The sequence below is a fragment of the Aquarana catesbeiana genome, linkage group LG08, assembly GCF_042186555.1.
Source record: "Aquarana catesbeiana isolate 2022-GZ linkage group LG08, ASM4218655v1, whole genome shotgun sequence".
In the NCBI taxonomy this organism is placed as follows: domain Eukaryota; kingdom Metazoa; phylum Chordata; class Amphibia; order Anura; family Ranidae; genus Aquarana; species Aquarana catesbeiana.
Window position 1 is genome coordinate 275,653,818 of NC_133331.1, and position 12,856 is coordinate 275,666,673.

At 46.5% G+C, this 12,856-nt stretch overlaps 1 protein-coding gene across 1 annotated transcript in view; it reads right to left on the minus strand.

Moving 5' to 3' along the window:
* The window catches only part of LOC141106501 (NACHT, LRR and PYD domains-containing protein 3-like), a 114,418-nt gene that overhangs the window by 26,021 nt on the left and 75,541 nt on the right, over positions 1 to 12,856 (minus strand). The window lies entirely within an intron of this gene.

Below are 12,856 nucleotides of genomic sequence, written 5' to 3' on the forward strand. Positions count from 1 at the left end.
CCCTGAACCATACCAGGCCACATGTCCTCAACATTTCATTTTTATTGTTTCACTTTAAGCATCATCAAAATCACTGCTCCTGAAAAAACTATAGTTTGATATATGTCCCCTAGGGCAGTACCCGGATCCCCATACACTTTTTATGGCAATTACTTGCTTTAAGCCTTTAAAATTAGGACTTTTGATTTTTCATGTTTGTGTCTCATAGACTTTAAAAGGGTTTGCATGTTCACTAGAACTTTTTGCCTGTTCGAGGTGTTCTAGTGCCAACCGAACCGGGGGGGTGTTCGGCTCATCCCTAATAGTCACCAAGAAAACAATTGGTAACACACTACGCTGTGAAGAATTGAAATCTTGCAGCACCCGTAAGATCCCCCTGCTCAAGAAAGCACATGTACAGGCCTGTCTAAAGTTTGATAATGAACATCTGAATGATTCAGAGGAGAACTGGGTGAAAGTGTTGTGATCAGATGAGACCAAAATTGAGCTCTTTGACATCAACTCAACTTGCCATGCTGCCTATGACCCCAAGAACACCATCCCCACCATCAAACATGGAGGTGGAAATGTTATGGGGGTGTTTTTCTGCTAATGGGACAAGACAACTTCACTGCATCAAAGAAAAAATGGACGGGGCCATGTACCGTCAAATCGTGGGTTGTGGATGGATATTCCAGCATAAACACACGGCCAAGGCAACAAAGAAGTGGCTCAAGAAGAAGCATATTAAGGTCCTAGAGTGGCCTAGCCAGTCTCCAGACCTTAATCCCATAGAAAATATGTGGAGGGTGCTGAAGGTTCAAGTTACTAAATGTCAGCCTCGAAACCATAATCACTTGGAGAGGATCTGCAAAGAAGATTGGGACAAAATCCCTCCAGAGATGTGTGCAAACCTGGTGGCCAACTACAAGAAAAGTCTCACCTCTGTGATTGCCAACAAGGGTTTTGCCACCAAATACTAAGTCATGTTTTGTGAAGGGGTCAAATACTTATTTCACTCATTAAAATGCAAATCGATTTATAACTTTTTTGAAATGTGTTTTTCTGGATATTTTTGTTGTTATTATGTCTCTCACTGTAAAATAAATCTACCATTAAAATTATAGACTGATCTTTTCTTTGTCAGTGGGCAAACGTACAAAATCTGCAGGGGATCAAATCATTTTTTTCCCTCACTGTATCCCCCCCCCCTTAATCTCCTCATCTCAAGAGAGAATACATTCAGTTCCTCTAATCCAGGGGTCTACAAACTTTCTAAGGAAAGGCACAGTTTACAGTCCTTCAGACTTGGGGGGCCGGGGGGGAGAAATAGTTAGGGTCAGTGGGAGGAATATTGCCCCAGCATTGGTGTTAGTGGCAGGAATTATGCCTTGTTGTTGGTGTCAGTGGCAGAAAGAATTCCTCAAGGGTCTGACAAAGGCAAGAAAAGGGTTGCATCCATCCCCAGAGCCACAGTTTGGAGACCACTGTTCTAATCTTTCCTTATAGCTGAGCTCCTGCATGCCTCTTATCAGTTTTCCTGCACTTTCTCCAGTTCCCTGATATCCTTTTTGAGAACTGGTGCCCAAAACTGAACTGCATATTCCAGCAGTGGCGGTGCGTCCATGAGGGTGCTGTGCACCGCCCCCTCTCTCCAGCCACCCCCTCTATGACCAATGGATAGATTCATGCATAGCACAAATCTATCCATGGCCGCCGCTGCCACCCACTATTGAGGTGCCTGGCCCCTTTTCGGGCGCCGGGCGCCTGAATTACAGCGGCGGGGTTTTTTTTTTTTAAACACCTGATTAGAGCCAGGTGTGTTAGAACAGTGAATGAATATTCGCTTTTCTAACACTGAACCGCCTCTCCGCCAGTTAGGTGCTTGGGTATGTTACCCATCACCTGATTGGCTGAAACGACAGGCACTGTGATTGGACACCTGACGGGAGGAAAGGATGGGAGGAGATGCATGGATGACACTGCTCGCTGTCAACCGCTGCCCCACTGAGACAATGTAATTCCCGGCATGACGGCGAGCGGGTGGTGAGGTCACAGTGGCGGCATTCGATGGCAAAGTGGCAGCATTTGATGGGAACAGTGGCTGTGTTTGATGGCACAGTGGCAGCATTTGATGGGCACAGTGGCTGCATTTTATAGCACAGTGGCAGCACTTAATGGGCACAGTGGCAGCATTTGACGGGCACAGTGGCTGCATTTGATGGCACAGTGGCAGCATTTGATGGCACAGTGGCAGTATTTGATGGGCACAGTGGCAGCATTTGATGGTACAGTGGCAGCATTTTATGGGCACAGTGGCTGCATTTGATGGGCACCCTTCCTTCATGCCTCCTCCTCTCCATTCTGCCATAGGAAGTTAAGAAATTACCTATAAAAAAATCAAATGTAAAGGTGTTGGCGCTAAAAACATCAAGGTGACTAATACATATTGGGTGTTAAGAAAAAGCAAGTAGTGATTGAAAAAGCAAATAAATATATAAAGTCCAAGGTGACAATCCCAACGCCATAAATAAATAAATGTGAATCTTCTGGTTTGACGTTCCTTCAAAAAGTTTCACCACGAGTGCTCTTAAGTTAGATGGCAACTCACCAAAGGTGTCTGACCACTTTTTACAGTAGGTCAAAATGCACTTTGATTGAATGGACCAGAGGAATCCTAGGTAGGTATCTCTCCGCTGTGTAACCAACTCCAGATGGCGGCTTAGGATAAGGGAACAGACTCCACCAAGGACACACAAAAAGAACTCTTATGGTGTAGTAAGTTTTAATAAAAAATGTTTAAAAAGATTTTGCAGTCACATGTGACTGTGCTATGCTCAGCAGTGCACTAAGATGTCTACAGCATGTGCGGGTGGATATATCAGAAATGCGGCGGCTTGCGATCCGCGCCTCGTTCTGGATATACCAAAAGGATGTCACATAGAGGACCCAGAAGTGACGAGTCCGCGCTTCTATGTACGTTTCATCCTATTGGCGTCATCAGGAAGTGACAAACTGCCATTTCCTGTTTGCTTTTATTTATGCACAAAAGGGTGCGATTGGCTAGGCTCCCCAAACATAGAGATTGAGGACAAAAAAGGAATCTACCTCATTCTCAGATATCATCTGCCCATGCCGCACGCACCTAATAAACAATTGCAACTAACAATGATTGCTATAGATTCATAAAAACTGCTAGTTAAAAATAAAACTAGTTTAAAATGACATAGGTATCTAATATAGCATATCCCCATCACAAACATGGTTTCCTAGATTGGGTATACCATGTGTGGACAAAACACTCTCTGGCTCCCTCAAGCGGGGGAATAAAATACCATAGATTGGATTTGGAAGTAGAAATGGTGATGGTATTACGGTACAATAGAAAACAAAAATGTTTATATATAAAAAAAATTTTCAATTAAATGAAAAATGTATTATAAAAAGGGAAGGGAATAAAGGTGGGATCTAAACCCATATAACCACATAGGGTAATGCTGCAAACCAAAAATGAGGAAATTAGAGATACTGCACATTGGCAAACATATGGCATATCCACGAGGTCCCCCCTCCCACCCTAATTTCCCATTAGGCCCCAACTCGTTTAATAATCTGTGATAAAGCAATTAAAATCTATATCTAAGTTTAAGCCCTGGGGATATAGAGACTGGAGCCTATATATCCACCGGGTCTCCATTTGGGAGACTCCCTTAGTCATATCTTGACACTTCCAATAGGGATAGACTTTGTCTATCCCCCAAAATTTAAGTAGAGATGGGTCTCTATTATGCACTAGTCTGAAGTGGTTGGAGACACTGTACTTTTTAAACCCTTTTTTGATGTTATCTACGTGTTCTCCGACCCTTTTGTCCAAGGACCTGGTAGTTCGACCCATGTATTGAAGATTGCAAGGGCACATGAGAAGATATCTAACATATCTACTGTAGCAGGTGATGAGTTGTTTAATATAATACTTCCTACCTGTGACTAGGGATGAGCCGAACACCCCCCCCTGGTTCGGTTCGCACCAGAACCTGCGAACGGACCGAAAATTCGCACGAACGTTAGAACCCCATTGACGTCTATGGGACTCGAACGTTCGAAATCAAAAGTGCTCATTTTAAAGGCTAATTTGCATGGTATTGTCCTAAAAAGGGTTTGGGGACCCGGGTCCTACCCCAGGGGACTTGTATCGATGCAAAAAAAACTTTTAAAAACGGCCGTTTTTTCGAGAGCAGTGATTTTAATGATGCTTAAAGTTAAAAAAAAAGTGAAATATTCCTTTAAATATCGTACCTGAGGTGTGTCTATAGTATGCCTGTAAAGTGGCGCGTGTTTCCCGTGTTTAGAACAGTCCCTGCACAAAATGTCATTTTTAAAGGAAAAAATCTCATTTAAAACTGCTTGCGGGTTTAATGTAATGTCAGGTCCTGGCAATATGGATGAAAATCAGTGAGACAAACGGCATGGGTACCCCCCAGTCCATTACCAGGCCCTTTGGGTCTTGTATGGATATTAAGGGGAACCCCGCACCCAAATTAAAATAAGGAAAGGTGTGGGGCCACCAGGCCCTATATACTCTGAACAGCAGTATACAGGCGGTGCAAACAAGACAGGGACTGTAGGTTTGTTGTTAAGTAGAATCTGTTTGTAATTTTTAACGGGTACATTTTTAACGTGTTTAGCTTCAGCCAAAAAATCTTTTTTAAGCTTTTTGGAAAACATAGGGAAGGGTTATCACCCCTGTGACATTTGTTTTGCTGTCTTTCCTCCTCTTCAGAAGATTTCACCTCACTTTTTGTCCCAATGACAAATGTTTTTTGAAAATTTGGGGTTTTTTGTGGAACAAGGATTGGAAAACATCAGTGGAAAGGAGAAATGTTTTTCCCATATTAACTCTAATGCCGCGTACACACGGTCGGACTTTTCAGCTACAAAAGTCCAACGGACGCTGACGGACTAAAGCTGGCTGGTAATCCGATCGTGTGTGGGCTTCTCCGGACTTTCAACGTACTTTTTTAGCCTCAAATCCGACGTACTTTAGATTTGAAACATGCTTCAAATCTTTACGTCGTAACTACGACGGACCCCGAAGTCCGCTCGTCTGTATGCTAGTCCTACGGACAAAAACCCACGCTAGGGCAGCTATTGGCTACTGGCTATCAACTTCCTTATTTTAGTCCGGTGTACGTCATCACGTACGAATCCGTCGGACTTTTGTGTGGTCGTGTGTAGGCAAGTCTGTTCGTTAGAAAGTCTGCCGCAAGTCCGCCGCAAGTCCGCCGCAAGTCCGCCGAAAGTCCGCCGAAAGTCTGTCGGACAGGCTGTCGGACTTTTGTAGATGAAAAGTCCGACCGTGTGTACGCGGCATTACAGGAGAGAATTTCCCTTCCTAGGGGTAGATTTTATCTCACTTCCTGTTGTCTCCTTCCGTTTGCAAGTAGGAGTCGTTTGTAAGTTAGATGTTTGAAAGTAGTCACCTGCCCTATATACTCAGCAGAAATTTGGGCCTTAGGTGTTGTTGTGGCCACAAGACTGTAAGCCCTCACAGGGCCCTGCTGTGAAATATTAGATCAGGAATTGTAATTACATGCCCCTGTTGAACAAGGGCAGAAAAATTGGGCCTTTGGTGGTGCCACAACACTGTAAGTCCTCACTCGCTCTTGGTGGGGGCAGAAATGGGCCCTGCTGTGAAATATTAGATCAAGAATTGTAATTACATGCCCCTGTTAAACAGGGGCTGACAAATTGGGCCTTAGGCACTGGTGCCACAACACTGCAACCTCTCACAGATACTCTAGTTGGAACGCAGAAATGAGCCTTGCTGCAAAGTATTGCATCAAAAATTGTAATTACATGCCCCTGTTAAACAGGGGCTGAAAAATTGGGCCTTAGGCACTGGTGCTGGTGCCACAACACTACAACCCCTCACAGATACTCTAGTTGTAACGCAGAAACGAGCCCTGCTGCAAAGTATTGCATCAAAAATTGTAATTACACACCCCTGTTAAACAGGGGCTGAAAAATTGGGCCTTAGGCACTGGTGGTGGCGCCCAGAACCAAAAATGTTCTTACAAGCTATCAGCGTGATGATTGAGGAGGAAGAGGATAATTACTCAGGGATAGTCACTCAGCATCAGCATAGGCAGTCTTTGAAGGGATCTGAGATTTAAAAAAAAATGATTCGGTTACATCAGCATCAGGTGCTTGGTAGCTGGTGGTGATCCAAGACTGATTCATTTTTATGAAGGTCAGTCAATCGACCGAGTCGGTGGACAGACGCACCCTGTGATCTGTTACAAAGCATCCAGCAGCACTGAATGTGCGTTCCGAAAGAACGCTGGATGCAGGACAGGCCAGTAGCTCAATTGCATACTGTGCAAGCTCTGGCCAGTGATCCATCCTCAAGACCCAGTAACCCAGAGGATTTTCGGTGGGAAAGGTGTCCAAGTCAGATCTTGCCCCTAGGTATTCCTGCACCATGTAAAACAGACGCTGGCGATGGTTGCTGGAACCGATCATACCTTGGGGCTGCGGACCAAAAAATTGTCTGAACGCATCGGTCAGACGGCCACCTTCTCCACCGCTCCTTCTTTGACTGACCGAAGCCTCAGCAACACGTTGTCCAGAAACAGGAGTTTGTAACCTCCCAGTCTCTGGGAACGCGTTGCACAGACCTTTCTGCAAGGCCTCCTGAAGATGTTTCATCCTCTGCTCCCTCTGCGATGGCAAGATAAGGTCCGCAACCTTACCCTTGTAATGTGGATCAAGGAGGGTTGCCAGCCAGTATTGGTCCTTCTCCTTGATACCACGAATACGAGGATCCTTACGCAGGCTTTGCAGGATCAGGGAGGCCATGCAGCGTAGGTTTGCTGAGGCATTCGGTCCGGAGTCCTCTGGGTCATTAAGGACGACATGGTCCGCAGCCACCTCATCCCAGCCAAGTCCATGTGTTTCTTGGGACTGATCCCTTAAAGACTGCTGCTGATGCTGAGTGCCAGGCTCCACCTCCATACTGACACAATCTTCCTCCTCCTCCTCCTCCTCCTCCTCTTCCTGTGTGATCGGCGGGCACGCAGGAACACTGTCTGGATAAAGGGGGCCTTGAGAGCTAAGGAAGTCCTCCTCTTCCTGCCTCTGTTCTGCCTCAAGTGCCCTGTCCATTATTCCACGCAGCGTGTGCTCCAACAGGTGGACAAGGGGGACAGTGTCACTGATGCATGCACTGTCACTGCTCACCATCCTCGTGGCCTCCTCAAATGGTGACAGGACAGTGCATGTATCCCTGATCATGGCCCACTGGCGTGGGGAAAAAAACCAAGCTCCCCTGACCCTGTCCTGGTGCCATAGTCACACAGGTACTAATTGATGGCCCTCTGCTGCGTGTGCAGCCGCTGCAGCATGGCCAACGTTAAGTTCCACCTGGTGGGCACGTCACAGATTAGGCGGGTCTTGGGCAGGTTAAACTCCTTTTGGAGGTCCGTCAGCCGAGCACTGGCATTATATGACCGGCGGAAATGCACACAGACTTTCCTGGCCTGCCTCAGGACATCCTGTAAGCCCGGGTACCTGCCCAAGAACCGCTGCACCACCAAGTTAAGGACGTGAGCCAAACAGGGCACATGGGTCATTTGTCCCTGTCGGAGGGCAGAGAGGAGGTTGGTGCCATTGTCACAAACCACCATTCCTGCCTTAAGTTGGCGTGGCGTCAACCACCTCTGAACCTGCCCCTGCAGAGCTGACAGAACCTCTGCCCCAGTGTGGCTCCTGTCCCCCAAGCACACCAGCTCAAGCACCGCATGGCATCTTTTGGCCTGCGTACTCGCGTAGCCCCTTGAACGGCTACGGAGCACCGCTGGTTCCGAGGACAAAGCACAGGAAGAGGCCATGGAGGAAGAAGAAGAGGAGGGGGTGGAGGAGAGAGGTGTGTCACAATCATTAGCATTTTGGAGGCGTGGTGGCGGAACAACCTCCAACACTACTGCACCTTGTCCTGCATCCTTCCCAGCTGCCAGCAGAGTCACCCAATGCACCGTGAAACTTAGGTAACGTCCCTGTCCATGCCTGCTGGACCATGAGTCAGCAGTAATATGCACCTTACCGCTGACCGCCCTGTCCAGCGAGGCATGGACATTGCCTTCCACATGCCGGTAGAGAGCCGGAATCGCCTTCCGTGAGAAAAAGTGGCGTTTGGGTACCTGCCACTGAGGAACCGCACATTCCACAAACTCACGGAAGGGGGCAGAGTCTACCAATTGAAAAGGCAGCAGTTGAAGTGCTAGCAATTTTGCCAAGCTAGCATTCAAAAGCTGGGCACGTGAATGGCTGGGAGCAAACTTCTTTCGGCGGTGCAGCAGCTGGGGCAGGGAAATTTGCCTGGTACAATCTGACGTCGGTGTACCAAAAGCAGATTGCCCACAAGTACTTGGCTGTGACACACCTAATTCTACACCTTCATTCCTCTCAGTGCAGGTCTCAGAGAGGACTGAAGGTATAGTGGGGTTGGAGATCTCAGCTGATGAGGAGCAAGGAGAGGTCCTCTTTGTTCTTTGGTGTGGGTCTTTTAGATACGCTTGCCAACGAACTGCATGGCAGGTCAACATATGTCTGGTCAAGCATGTGGTACCCAAGCGGGAGATGTTTTGGCCACGCGGGATACGCTTGAGACATATGTTGCAAATAGCAGCGGTGCGATCTGATGCACTCGTCTCAAAAAAGGCCCACACCAAAGAACTTTTTGACTAACGCGCAGAGACTGCAGCGCCCTGCACATGTGGAGCTTTGGGGTGTGATGCAGTCAAGGTGGTGCCCTTAGGCTGGCCCCTGGAGGGCATCCTGCCTCGTTGGTGATGTGCCGCCTCCTCCTCCTCTCTCCTATCAGGCACCCACGTTGAGTCAGTGACCTCATCATCCCCTCCCTCCTCATCACTGGAGCAAACCTGGCAGTATGCTGCAGCAGGGGGAGCATGACTGCCAGATTGCTGTCCTTCTTGGGCACCCCCTGTGTACGTGCTCACGTTACTGCCTTCATCGAGCTCAGTATCATCATCAGAGCCTTCCAAACGCTGGGCATCCTCCTGGAGCATGTACCCAACACTGTGGTCAAACAGTTCGAGGGACTCCTCAGGAGGACATGGTGGGGCTAGGGAAGGAGTCACTGATGACATTGAGCCAAGGGAAGAGGCCGCTGCTTTGCCAGACAAAGTACCCTGGGCATGGGTGAGAGAGGATAAGGAGGATGAGGACGGCTTGGTCATCCACTCGACCAAGTCTTCCGCATGTTGCGGCTCAACACGGCCAGCTGCCGAAAAAAAGGCCAAGCGTGTCCCACGGCCACGTGCTGATGAGGATGCACCGTCTCCACGACCAGCACTAGACAAAGAGCCTGCTTGCCCTTTCTTATTGGCTTATGACTGTCTGCCTCTCCTTCTTGGCCTTCCAGACATACTAATGGCCTGTAGCTCCACTAAGCTGAAATATATATATATATATATATATATATACTGATACTGCAGCTAGCAAAATCAACTGCCTGCCTGTAGTATGAGAACACCACCAACCTTCTACAGGTAGCTTTAGCTGAACACTGTGCAGAGCTCGCAAAAAAATAACTTGTAGCTTTTTTAGCTGCCTGCGGTAGTGATAGGATCAGGAAAACACCACCAACCTTCTACAGGTAGCTTTAGCTGAACACTGTGCAGAGCTCGCAAAAAAATAACTTGTAGGTTTAGCTGGACACTGTGAGGAGGACGCACCGCACTAACTTGTAGGTTTAGCTGAACACTGTGAGGTGGACGCACCGCACTAACTTGTAGTTTTAGCTGAACACTGTGAGGTGGACGCACCACACTAACTTGTAGTTTTAGCTGAACACTGTGAGCAGGATGCACAGCACTAACTTGTAGGTTTAGCCGTACACTGTGAGCAGGACGCACTGCACTAACTTGTAGGTTTAGCTGAACACTGTGAGGTGGACGCACCACACTAACTTGTAGGTTTAGCTGAACACTGTGAGCAGGACGCACTGCACTAACTGTAAATAGTCTAGCTGCCTGACTGTGGTAGTAATAGGATCAAAAGAACACCAGCAATTTTCTTCAGGTAGCTGTAAATACTGTAACAAGACAAGCCTGCCTGTCAGTAAGAAGATAACAGGAACGGATCTAGCTGAACACTGTGAGCAGGACGCACTGCACTAACTTGTAGCTTTAGATGAACACTGTGCAGAGGTCTCACTACACTAACTTGTAAGTTTAGCTGAACACTGTGAGCAGGACGCACAGCACTAACTTGTAGTTTTAGCTGAACACTGTGAGCAGGATGCACCGCACTAACTTCTAGGTTTAGCTGAACACTGTGAGGTGGACGCACCACACTAACTTGTAGTTTTAGCTGAACACTGTGAGCAGGACGCACCGCACTAACTTGTAGGTTTAGCTGAACACTGTGAGGTGGACGCACCACACTAACTTGTAGGTTTAGCTGAACACTGTGAGGTGGACGTACCCCACTAACTTGTAGTTTTAGCTGAACACTGTGAGCAGGATGCACTGCACTAACTGTAAATAGTCTAGCTGCCTGACTGTGGTACTAATAGGATCAAAAGAACACCAGCAATTTTCTTCAGGTAGCTGTAAATACTGTAACAAGACAAGCCTGCCTGTCAGTAAGAAGATAACAGGAACGGATCTAGCTAAACTGAATACAGTGTGTATGTATATATATATATATATATATATATATATATATATATATATATATATATATATGCAACACCTGGGGTGCATATATATACACAATACACTGTAAGTGCAGCTAACTGACTGACTGTTCTGCCTAATCTATCAACTCAAATCAAATGACACTGTCTGTCTCTCTCTCTCTCTATCTATGAATGCCGGAACACACACTACACAGGGCCGCTGTGCAGGCGGCCTTATATAGTGTGGGGCGTGTGCTAAATCCCCTGAGCCATAATTGGCCAAAGCCTCCTTGGCTTTGGCCAATTACGGCTCTCTGTTCAGACGGCGCTGTGATTGGCCAAGCATGCGGGTCATAGTGCATGCTTGGCCAATCATCAGCCAGCAATGCACTGCGATGCCGCAGTGAATTATTGGCCGTGACGCGCCACACGAATCTGGCGCGAACGGCCCATATCGTTCGCAATTCGGCGAACAGACGATGTTCGAGTCGAACATGGGTTCGACTCGAACACGAAGCTCATCCCTACCTGTGACCACCGAAGAGAATTTATCTGTTTTCCTGGTTATATCTCTCACTGTTTTACATGCCTTGCACATTCTACATTTATAAAAACCTATACGGTCCAAAAAACTGAAGTTTTTTGGGGGGGGGGATGGGTGATATTTTTGGCCAACATCACCCTAAGTCCCGGTGCTCTTCTGTAAATAAATTTAGGTTTTGGTGGAAGAATTTTTTTCAATAATATAGGCCACCATTTCCGGATGGCTTGTTCTACTTCCCTATGTTGTGGCCACTGATTAGAAAAGATTTTTTCCCACTTGTTCAAAAAGATATTGGCGATACTGGGGGCATATCTAGCCCCAATCGTAACATCTTTAATTTGGTTAAGGAACTTCCCTGAATACCAAAAATAGTTATTCATCATAGCCATTTTTAAAGTTTCCACCAGATAATTTATTTGTGTAGTGGTGAATTTTGAATATTTGTTAAGAGCCCATAGGGTGGCATCCAAAGCATGCTGTTGTTTGATATTTGTGTAGAGGGATTCCACAGCTACTGTAGCCAGCAATGTGTGTTCTCCTACCTCTACATCCTTTATTGCATTGATGAGTTGCCTACTATCTTTTAGATAAGCTTTACCTTGTGTGGAAAAAGGCTGTAAAAAAGTATCTATGTATTCCCCTAATCTGGAATAGAGAGAACCTATCCCACTGACTATGGGCCTACCTGGTGGGGTGTTCTTATTTTTGTAAATCTTTGGGACCTGATAGATCACTGGGATTTTGGGAACTTTTTAGCAGATTTTAGCTTGATAGTGGGATCTCCCGATAATTTTTTGTAAGTGGATGGGTCCTGGAGAATTCTCTGCATTTTTGCAGTATATGCCTCTTGAGTAAGGATCACCAACCCCCCCCCCCCCCCCTTATATGCAGGTCTAATCACTATCCCCTTATTTTGTTCTATTTGCTTGATAGCCTCTCTAATTTGTTTCATATTTCTTTTCTTTTTGAATCTGATATCTTGAATGTCCTCCTGTACCATAACTTTTTTACATTAAGCTTCCTAGCAAATTTTTCCAAATCAATATACGTTTCAAACTTGTCCAGAAATTTAACAGGGGCAAATTTCAAACCTTCACTTAAGACTAAGAGCTCTTCCTGTGAGAAAGAGATCTCAGTAAGGTTGAATATGCCTTTTATTAGATCTCTCTTTTTCTTTTTTTGTCTAGCCCTTCTGCATCCCCTCCTCCGTGTCCTCCTTGAGGGCGGGTAGCAGGTTCGGGGTGTGCATGGCTCCCCCTTCAGTTGGGTTGTTGGTAACCTCCCCTTTGTTGGTAATCCATTGGGGCAATTTTGAATGGTTCCTTCAATTCCCTCCATTCCCCCCCTTGTGAGTGATAAGGTCTATTATAGTGTCTTCCTCTTCCCCTTCCTCTACCTCTAGGGTTTCCCCTAAAATTTCCTCTGGGTGGTCTAAATGGGAATTGGTTCCCATAATGACCTGGTGTGTGCGGGGTCATAGGTGACTGGTCCCTAAGTGGGGCATAACAAATATGAACTGGTATACTATAGCGGGGGGTTCTTGGTGAAGTATCACCCCAAAAAGCCAAAGGGGAGGATCCTCCCTTCTAATAAGATGGGTGTATGGGAATAACCTAATGAAAGGCATATTC